General features: G+C 43.9%; 1 protein-coding gene and 1 long non-coding RNA gene across 10 annotated transcripts in view; one reads left to right on the top strand and one right to left on the bottom strand.

The window, feature by feature from the left end:
* Nucleotides 1-3,314: 3,314 nt before the first annotated feature.
* Nucleotides 3,315-4,841, top strand: LOC129370474 (uncharacterized). Its single transcript, XR_008607060.1, has 2 exons — nucleotides 3,315-3,618; nucleotides 4,057-4,841. It is a non-coding gene; the product is annotated as an uncharacterized LOC129370474 (long non-coding RNA).
* A 348-nt stretch (nucleotides 4,842-5,189) lies between these two features.
* Nucleotides 5,190-11,063, bottom strand: part of wscd1b (WSC domain containing 1b) — a 29,108-nt gene continuing 23,234 nt past the window's right edge. For 6 of the 9 annotated variants that reach the window (XM_055046484.1, XM_055046482.1, XM_055046485.1 and 3 more), the window contains one exon: nucleotides 5,190-10,431. The gene's annotated coding sequence lies outside the window, so the exon portion shown is untranslated. The remainder of the gene's footprint in view (nucleotides 10,432-11,063) is intronic. The other 3 variants (XM_055046486.1, XM_055046488.1, XM_055046487.1) reach the window with 3 other exon arrangements.

Here is an 11,063-nt window from a genome sequence, read left to right as displayed (position 1 = left end):
TCTCGGTGCTCAGAGGGAAGCCGGATCATAGCGACACACCACCAGCCTCTGGCTGCACTTCCATTGCAAACATGTGCAAAACTTTGTCAATATTCTGCTAATATATGAAAAAAAAGATCAACGTCCATTTGTTGATCATGTAAATCATTTCTGACACGGCCAATAAAACAAACAAAAAAATCCTCATTCTCCCCCCTGGCAAAACCTTTTATTGAAAAAACAATTTTTTTCAAAATTGCCCTGTTCCCATCAGGCAGATTTCTTTTCCAGACGTCAAATTGCGCATTTCCACGGTTTATGGAAGCGCAGCTGCTAACTTCCTGCTCTTCAGTGCCGTTCCTGTCCTCTGCGTCGTGGGCCGACAGAAGCAGAGGACAGTGGCGGCTTTGCGCGACTGTCCTGCTTTGCTTGTGTCGTTGCATCAGACTCAGTAAAAGAGAGTCGCACTGCGCTGACACGCGCTCTGCGTGAGACGATTAGCCTGGAGTCGTTTGAAAGCGACTCGGCTCTGCCCAGGTGTCCGGCGCTCGCAGAGAGAGACCAGACGACCTTTCCCTCCGCTCCGTCCCTCTGCAGTCACTTAAAACAGTGATGGATGTCCCTCCCTGTGCCCGTCCCACCACCCTCCACCTTGCTTCAGTAACACTCTCACCTTATTTGTCCGCCATTCGTTGCCTTTAATACCCCACCTTCTCCTCATCTTCTCTGTTCCTGCATGGTGATGAGAGGGAAGCGGTAGAAGGAAACGAGGAGGTGGGGTTTAATCCGAGCGCTGGACCCCTTTTCCTACCTGTCAGAGAAGGGAGCGTCAGATCCCCCCCACCCCCCTCCTACCTCCCGCTCCTCATTAGTATGCAGTGGGTGTCGCTCAGGTGACATGGCTGCTGGATCCGGTCTCGACTGCAGGAACAGCAGCAGCATGGAGGAAACAAGGACAACAGGTAAGGACAATGAGAGCAGGAGGGGGAAACAAAGAGGAGGAGAGCCAGAGACGGACTTCCTCTCTGGAACGCTGTGGACCAGCTGAGCGGTTGGGAATCGTTCCTGAAACTGAAGCGTTCAGCCTGGATGGAAAATCTTCTCAAATCAAACTGACGACTTCAGCTCTTTCACCAGAGACTCTCTCAGTAGTGGAGGTGTCAGGAAAAACAAAGTCAACCGCAGTGTCCTGTTCTCCATGTTGTACGCAGTGATTTCTAATAAACATCTCCGAACCAACACGCTGGGGGTGTGTGTGTGTGTGTGTGTGTGCGTGTTTGGTCTTTTCCACGCGTCGTGTTTAACTCCATGCAAGCAAACAAAAGAAGGAATTCTGCACTTCTCTCTCCAAACGTTTTCATTGTTTTCACATGGAAGATTTTCATTCCCCTGATATCTGGGATATGAGTTTTGTTGCCAAAGGCAACAGTGACAGGGGCGTATAAGACAAATATTCATACTGAGTGTGTTGGAGGAAAAGAAAAGATGAGAAAAGGAAAAGAGAGAGAGGAGAGCCTGTATGAGAAGGTGTGTGTTTATTTGCTTTCCATCTATATATGTGTCTGTGCGTGCGCATGCGTGTGTGTGTGCGCATGCGTGTGTGTGTGTGTGTGTGTCTGTGTGTGTGTGCGTTAGGGGAGCAGTGCAGCCAGGCTGCAGATATCATCCATCTCCCTGTCACCGGCCCAGGGGCTGCTGGGAAAGCGGCAGACAGCTCCCCGGCTCCGACAACGAAGGCTGCATCCTAATTTCTCTCCGCAGCAGAAGGCTGGAGAACCCTGCGCCTCGCCTCCCTCGCCACCCAGTACGGAAACCCATTAACCCCGCGATCTGGCAACAAAGCGCAGCGCCGAGGCCCGCTGCAGCCAGAGCGTCCTATCAGCGTCCGGGAAACGGCAGCAGAAGTGAAGGGCATCTCTTCAGGAATCGCTTCTGATCAGAAGGTGGTTCTACTGAGTCATACTTGTGCGAGCGCAGAGATTCACTTTTTCACAATGAAGCCCTCCTGGAGCATCACTAAGTGGATTACATGGCTTGTTGTTAGCCATGACAAATTCTATTGGAACGCTGCGACCACACATTCCAGTTGTTTTTATTTTATTTAAATCCTTTATATCCCACTTTTAATAACCACTCATTTGTTAGTGAAAAACAAAAGGTTTTTAATGGTAATAACAGGTAATTATATGTGAATGAATTCATTATTTAGTTAGTTCCTTTTTATTTATTATTCCAGTTATTGCATACACTAAACTAACGTCCACATTTTCAGGGCTAACTTCCTCTTCACACAAACATCACAAACAGATGTTAACGTGCAGCCTGGACGTGGACGGAGGAATTCTTAAGTTTGCGATCAAAGACATGCAGAGGCTTTGCTTTGAAAAATCAGAAATTGGGATCCAATCAGGTTCCGATTTACCTTAAATGTACCAGATTTTGTAAACATGTCAGATTTGGTCAGCAGCAGCAGATTTTAAATAAAGATATTTCACAGCAAAAAACAAAACAAAAAAAAAACTGTTTTTTTTAATCCAGTTTCTAGTGCAAGTGCACTTGAAATTATACAAGACTGGCTTGCAAGTTTTCAGCAAAATACAGGAGCTTCCTAAAAGCAAATAATTCCTTAATTTTTGATTAAAAAGTGTCGGCTGCATTTGGCAGATCATTTCCCGTGTGGCAAGACATTTTTCAGTGGGGCTCCATAATTCCTTAACTGATTTTAAAGAATTACGTAACTTAAAATAAGCTCATATATCTTGCTGAAAATGTATTTGTGAGTTAGTTTTATTTTATTCCAAGTGCACTAAGATATTTGCACTAGAAACTGGACTAAAAATGCTTTGTGTGTGTGTTTTGACTGTGTTGTTCCACATATTTTCTTAAAACACAAATTGAGAAAAAAAATAAAAATTATAATTAGTGTAATGAGATGTACAGTCCAAGTATCATTTTCTTCCCCTTTTTATAGTTACATTAAGTCAATTAGACTCTTGATAATAAAAAAATAAATTGTGTTCACTGCCTGATAGTTTCTGCTATTTTCTCAGACTCTCGAGTCCAGCTGATGATAAAAGCGACTTGTGTTTAGTCACGTGATCCATCCATCTCCAATTAACTAAACCAAAAACAACTGCATGACCTCAGGCTCCTGATACAAAGAAGAAGAAGAAGAAGAAAGCCACAGCGGCGGCGCGCGCGGCTCTCTGGGTTCGTCATTTGCGGTTTACGTTTCTGTGTTTGACTCGCTGTAAAACATGAACTCCTGAACCGAACCGAACCGAGAGAAACACAAGCTGGCCGCTGGAGCCTCACTGATTTTACACCGAGCCAGTCACAGTGAACTTCATATTCAAAACAAAACAAACAAACAAAAACAAACTTGTTAGTACACAGCAACAAAAAAAATAAATAAATAAAAATCTTACCAGGTATTTTGGGTCGAGTTTCTGGACAGTAAAATGGGAAACAATATCCAACATAGAGAGCGTTCACTTCCAGCGGCATTCTGGGAGATGTAGGCGGAGGGACGCTTTACCTGCTCTGTCTCCAGGTGAGTGGCGTCAGCTACGAACTACTAACTCGCGCGCTCTTCGGTTGCCTAGCAACAACCTGTCCACTCAACCTGCGCAGCTTCAGGTTTGGCGACTCGTTTCTGATTTTGGTCATTAAGTCCTTACAAATAGTGTAGAGTGAAAACTGGACACAGTAAGACATGACATGGCACCAAAAATAAACCAACTAATCGATAATTATCGATATAGGCAATTATCACCTTGTATAACACGCTAATATAAGGTTTTCAGCCATATTGTCGAGCACTGCTTTCTGTGTAGATGTCTCAGTAAATAAGAAATAAGACAATAATAGCTTAAGCTCGCTAACTCCTACAAACTGAATATTGATAAAGTACTTATTTCATAACAAAGACTTGTTTTAAGTGAAATAAGCTAAGTTAGTACTTTTTTCATCAATATTAATGAATTATTGACTTAAAAGAAACTCATTTATCTTGCTGAAAAGTTACTCGCTTTATAAAAAAAATACTTGGTGAGAGTTTGTGTTTTTCCATCGCAGCTATGAAACAAGCAGCCTCTCATGATGAACAGTTTCCATACTGCAGCCCCTCCGTGCTGCGTTCAGGTGCTCCACTGCACCCTTTCATCACCGCAGCATGGTGGGGTGAGGGAACGCTGCGCCGAGCTTCTGAAAGCTCTCTCCGAAGCACAAAGCCTACTTTGATTTCTGCAGTCGAATCAACGTCGTGCTCGCACATGTTATCAGAATCTGCTGACTGCGTCTCTCCCTGCGTGGCCTCGGGGAGTCTCACACTGACAGGGGGAGGGATGCGGCGAGGTTATCAGATATTGCAAACGAGGCCTGAAAGCGCAGCAAGTAACAGAATCGAGTGTTTAAGTTTTGTTTTTTTGCTTGTAACTGTTCACCTGTGTGGGAGAAAAGCCCGGATTGTTTTAGTCGGGTGACAAAATGAATGGAAAATGCTGGACTCACTTCAGTTTCGAATGAAAGAAAGGCTGTGGAAGCATTCATGTGTTAAATATGAGGAAGATTTTGATGTTACAATGCAGCCCTAATCTGTAGCTCCCACCACAGATTTTTCACAGATCAGGATCAAGTCTGGACTTTGACTGGGCCGCTCCGATATGTTCAAGCAGTGTCGTTTCCAATCAGAGAGAGAAAAACTAAATAAATAACATGGTGGTAAAATTAAAACCTAAATCTACCAGAAGACCTTCTCTTCTCTCCCTGGATCAGGATGAGCAAATTAAAGTATCTTAATCCACTCTATCAACAATAGCAGTTTGTAAAAAGAACAAAAATAAACTTTTACTCCATGTTTCCATTACTTTCTCTGTTTATTTGACCTTTAGTCCCTTATCTGATCATTTTACTGGTGATCACTGAGAGCGTCTTCCATTCTGGATCAGAGTATTCCCCGGTTCTCACTCAGCTCTCGCTAAAAACTCCACAGAGTGTTCATCTGTGGAGTCCCACTGAAGTGTGAGGTGTGTGTTCTGGATCGTTACCGTATTAGGAGGTCAGTTTCCATCCAAAGCTGACTGTTTGCTTTCCCCTCAGTTCGACTCGAGTCCGTCCGCTTCGCGTCATCTTTTACTTTCCAGCCGAAATCTTCCGGCTGATCTATCAGGAGGATCACGGGACGTAAAGGAAGAGATGACAATAAACTGTTTTGCTGATGGCAGTTTCAGATTGTTTTTTATTTATTGTCATGATCCATAAACAGGAATATTAACCGTTGAAATTAACAAAAATCCAATTAATTTAGTATTTCACATTAAAATCCCATCATTTCTATTCAAACAAATTACATACGACCAACTCAACCAAACTTGTTCAACTTATTTTAAGAACATTTTTAACAGTTTGTTTTCTTCTTCTTCTTTATCAACGCAGACGACGTAAAACGATAGTCTAACGGCTGGAAGTGTGAAACACTAACTTTGGCTCAAAGCGGCAACAACCGTGAAATTCTGTTGACATTTTAAGAGGCGCGTTTGGCAGCGGCTGAAGGTTACAGTTTAAACAATCAGTGGCCAGAAACTAAGCGAGAGACCCGGAGCAGCCGCTGCGTTCCGGCAGGCCGGCCCCGCTCAATCAAAATAGAGAAATAAATAAAAAAGAGCGACAAAATAAACGTGGGTTTAACAGACACCAGACAGCACTTGACAATATGGCATTCAATTAAAACTCAGGAAAGAAGTCAATAAATAATTTCATGGTGCTTTCTTTTTCACTTTTAAACCTGAAACCATCTATATATATATATAAATATATATTTATATATATGTATTTTTTCCCCACTGTTTTTAACAACCTGTATCAATGAATTCATTTTTTTCTTTTTTATATAAATTATGTTCACAATCTTTTTAAGTTTTATCTGTGAAAATGGGCCACGTGAATATTAAAGAAATTGCAACAACTGCCCTGCCTTGAATAATACATACAATAATATGTATTAGTAGTAAATACTTCTCGTGCTTAAGGCTGTTTCGGTGAAACAGGATCCAGGACGCTCCAACGACCCTCTCGGCTTCCTCTCACTGTCATCTGCAGGAAACACCTGGCACAGCTGGAGCGCCGCGCCGAGACGGGGCGCGATGAACGCAACCGCATCTCTGGGGAAAGTTCTGAGAATCATGTTAGGACAATATGATTTAAGAGATAATCTGCGAAAAGTTTGATCTCCTCCATCTCCCGCCCGTACTGTCACTGCCACCCGAGCGAATGGAATGGATCGCTCCCGACCAAAAACAACCAATCAGAGCCAAGGAGGCGGGTCTTGACGCTGTCGATCATCCTCATGTTTGCACCGGTCGATGTGCCAGTGGTGGACAGAGAACTCACAATTAGCCGCCGTCCACGCTAACTAGGCTTAGCATTCACGATTGACAGCGCCAAGACCCGCCTTCTGACTCTGATTGGTTCGTCTGTAGTTGGCTCGAATTTTTCAGATTTTCTGGCTCAGGCTATATCTGTCTTCCTACATATTTCCACAAATATGTAGAAAGACAGAGAGAGAAAAAGAAAGTATATTTTTATAAAAGCACAGTGCAGCTTTAAGGCCGAGATTAAGCGACTAAAGAGGCGAAAAGAATAATAGGCTAAATAATTTTTTTTTTAAGTGCAAAGAGTTCCGGTCTGAACCCGTGCGTCCCACACGGACACAATGTTCATCCGCAGATTATTGATTCGTCTTTATTTCACACTCGCACAACAACGATGCTTTGCCACGCAGCCAGGCGAGCGTGTACCTCCTCATGTCCCGTCACGCAGGCTGAGCAGCGCGTTCCAGGAGAGGAGAGCTCAGACATCCAGATGTCTCCATCCTTCACGGGCTCACTGGCGCCTGCAGACGGGCTGTCAGCGCTCTGATGCGCGGCCCGCTGCAGCCTTGACATCAAGGACGCTTTTGGAATCAGCTGCTGGAACAGAAGACAGCGCATCGTCGTCATCGTCATCATCCTCTGTGTTCGAGAGGTGGGCTTGACAGCTCCGCGCTTTCCAGAGGATAAACAAGAACACGTGTGACCGTCCGCGACGCGCTGCGAATGGGTTTCACATGTTCTCCTCAGACGGCGAGCAGCGAGGGCCGCCGTGGAAACAACGAGTCCTGAGAGCCACCGAACCCGCGGCCCGACCGGCTGCTGGGGCTCCGAATGAACCTCCAGCGCCATCTTGTGGTGGTTGTGGGTACGACACTGGCTGCGCTGGTCACCACCTGCTGCCAGACTGGTGCTAATTGAGTCGGTGTTTGTTTATGCGCATTTTGCACCAGGTCCATGAACAAAAGCATGACCAATTGGGACACAAACACAATAAATAAATAAATTTAAAAAAAAAAACAGCCAGATTATTCCTGCTAAACTGGAAATAAATATTTAAAACCAAAATTAAAATCTTAATTTAACCCCTCCCCACCCCTCCTCAAAAAAACAAAACAAAACCATACAGGCAACCAGTGCAGGGTTGCAACAGGATTTCCACCAAGCTGCAGGTTGACGTTGAAGACAGTTGTCCATACCTGCATTGAGAGAGTTGCTGAAGTAACAATAGCAAATATTACAGATTCCAATAACTGAGTTTTATCTGCTAATTGACCCAGCCCGGACTCCCACACTGTTCAAAATTAAAATGGTACAAAAAACACTCCTGAACAGGTAAAAGAACTCAAAGGGGCAGAATGCTGCTACTGCCTTGGGGCAGCAAGTCGGATTTCCCGAGAACAATCGCCTCGATGAAGTTGCAAACCATCTACAAAACGATGGAAAGATCATTTTCTTCTCCAAAGGAAAAAAATAGAAGGAGGTACATACAATGAAAAAAGTACAAGTCAGAAGACAAGAGCCTTGAGGTACTCCTGAGGAAAACTGACCCGACAATAAACGTCTGCTGGACTGTTGGGAGCAAAACCAGTGAAGAGCGACAGACTGGTCTGGGAGGGAGAACAGAACATCGGAAAGTGCAGAATCTCCAGCTCTAAGCATATTATTAAAACCTCTGGGAAATCTCACGTTTGTGCTTTGCCGCAATTTAAGTCAATAACGTTGGCAGCACTTCATCTCTAAAGACAAACGAAGCATCAGCAATAAGGGCGGTGGGGAATGTGGAGTTTATCACTTTGCAGAGATGAAATAAAACCATCCGACCCCATAAAATCCGAGCCGCTGCCAAAAACCGTGAGCGCCACCTCAAAGCGACAAAGCCAACAGGCTAAATGACAGACGACCAGCCGCACTCTCAGGCACGTCTGTCTTCAGGCCCAGACACAGACGGGATCCTCTGCATCACTTCAGACGCCTCCAGCAGACAGCAAACTGTCACACCTGGAACCACCATGCAGTCAGTCACGTCTCTCCGCAAAGTAACTGTGAGCAGCTTGTTAAAACTTTGGTTCTACAAAGTCTCTCTTGTCTGGGAAGATTTGGGTCCAACATCTTACTCTTCGTCTGTCAATTAAATGCGAAGCTCGGGCAGGCAGCTCCGAGCTGGGAGACTTTTGTGGACTTCAAGGATAAAGTGTCCAACCGTTCAAATTTAGAAAGAGTCGATTTACTGTCGCTGTAATGAATATATTTTGCTTACTTAATGACTAATAATGATCAATTTCGAGTTCAGGATTTTAAGAAACTGCACCAAAGACTGCAGAGATAATTGTGTAAAGGTGAATGATTGTCTTTTTCATGTGTTCCTGGCTATGAATTGAATTTGTCTCGTTGAGTCATAGAGGACACAATCCCTATATGAGCTCTTATTCCTCTGCTCATGTTGCTAAGGTGCTAAAGAAGCTAGAGAGGATATTCTTTACCTAGGAGGGTTTAGGAAACTCCTAGGTAAATCTTACTTTGTTTCCTTTTACAAAAAAATTTAAAGTCATGTCAATGTGCTGATACTGAGCACCTGGGACAAGAAGAGTTTGTGTATGTTTAAAAAGAAAATGGGAAAAACACGTCATTATCGATGTGAACTGAAAGAAAAACAAAAGTCATATGTTGGATTTTAATGCGAAATACTTTTGCGAGCCCAAAACATCAGAAAGAGAAAAAGTTCTTGACTTGTTCATTATTTGCCTCATCTAGACCAACATACCGCGCATTAAAACAAGTTATAGTTGGATGAAGACGTCAAGAGTTCAAGTCAAAAGTTCTTAGTGAGATGTTCCAGTCGAATCTAAAGCCATTCAGTTTGTGACTGGAGTCTGACTCGACTCAAGTCTCAGTGGTTTGAGTCCATACCCATCGTGAAAAAACTTTATTAAAGAGAGAGAGCCGGCAGAGGAGTCTTTCCAAGACTGATTTAAGATCAGAGCTGTGCAGTTGATACCAACACCCATATTAAAACACTGCAATGTTATGACCCAAATGTTTCAGACTGATCTACATAATCTAGATAATCTACATAATCAGCCAAGAGCTGCGACAAGGTAAGATCAAGGTCAAAGGATTCATCTAGTTGCTAGCTTCTTTTACAGCCAGCCGAGAACCAGGACAAGAAGGAAAGACAACGTGGCACAACAAATAACTCACAGGATGCTCAGTAGACAGACACAGGCAGTTTTAAGTCCTTTCTGTTGAGGAAACCAGGTCAGATTGGTGCCAAGGCTGATGCTAACGTTTAGTTTTGTGCTTCAGTTCCACAAGCCTGCCACTAGATGGCACCAACATGCAGTTTTGATAAAGAGAATAAGCTCTACTGATAATAATTAAACTCCCCATTTTACTATAGAAATACAGTCACGGATCAGTGGTGACTCCTGTCTGTAATAAGATCTGAACTTCTGAAATTAATAACACAAAAGAACTCTCTGGACCTGGACACATTAGTTTATAAAACTCTCCGTTGCCCTATCCACTTGAAACTTGCGTCCTGGACCAGAGGACAGAAAACATCAGGGTTCTGCTCAGTATTTAATCACTCAATCGAATTTATTTGCATAGCACATTTCTGCAGCAAGGCAGTTCGAGGTGCTGTTGTTCAGGTCCAACACACCGGAACCAAATGCCTGAATTATCTTCCCGGCATCCAAAGACGTTCTGGAGTCCTGCCAATGATCTGGTCATTTGATTTAAGAGAGTTGAAGAGAAGGAACCTTTAGGAGTTGGCGTCAGACGTTGTGGGAGCCAACATCACTACACCACCACCACCATGTGGCGTGGACCAATAACACGAAGCAGAATGGATCCACCCAGTATACAGCTCACCTTAAATTTTGCTTCTGACATGTTGTGCATTTAGAGATGGTATTCTGCATAACTTGCTTGTAGCACACGGTGATTGGAGATACTGTTGTCTTTCATTTCTCTGTCCAGCCTCCTCTGACCTTTGACCTGACCCGACAACAGCTGCTCACTGGACGTTTTCTCCTTTCTTCGGACTGTTTCCTGTAAGCCTGACGTAGATCAGCACTTTCTGAAAGACATCGTATAACACTCCCAATATGTTTGCATTCACAACCGTACAGTGGAAAAAGAATCTCCCCCCAACTCTGCATGCTGTCGCAGCAGATGGAGCTGCGTGTCTTAATTTGCTGTAAATCTGACAGACAGCTGACTGTGAAGCCTTCTGGCACTGCTTCACTAATTAAGTTTACTTTCAAACCTACGGGGTCTTCTGGGAAGAACCAACCTGTTCAAGACAGTCAGCATGACGAGCCTCGTCAGTCAGCCTTCATATCAGTAACAACTCATCAAATGTTCGGCGTCAGACCTCAGTCTGAATGATCGACGACGACAATCTACTTCTAACTCATATTTTTGGGCCACGTTAGACTAATTCCCATGTCCATATCTGACCGTGTTGAATAACCAGCTCTCTGATCAGACAGAACGGCGTCCAGAGATGTGAAACGGATGAAATGTGTCCAAACAGATCTGTTGTCGGAGCTCAGGGGGGAAATGCAGAGTCAGCTTTCAGCGAATTAAGTTTTCATCAGGGGGATCCGTGGTCTCCAGTCCCGTCACAGTGCAAAGTAAATAAGGCCCTGAAGGCTAAAGGGTTTTACATTAATGGCCCCACATAAAGAGCAACACATGGTGTAAACA

The sequence above is a fragment of the Poeciliopsis prolifica genome, unplaced genomic scaffold, assembly GCF_027474105.1.
Source record: "Poeciliopsis prolifica strain line A6 unplaced genomic scaffold, Auburn_PproV2 SCAFFOLD024, whole genome shotgun sequence".
In the NCBI taxonomy this organism is placed as follows: Eukaryota; Metazoa; Chordata; class Actinopteri; order Cyprinodontiformes; family Poeciliidae; genus Poeciliopsis; species Poeciliopsis prolifica.
This window is presented reverse-complemented; position numbering and strand designations above follow the sequence as displayed.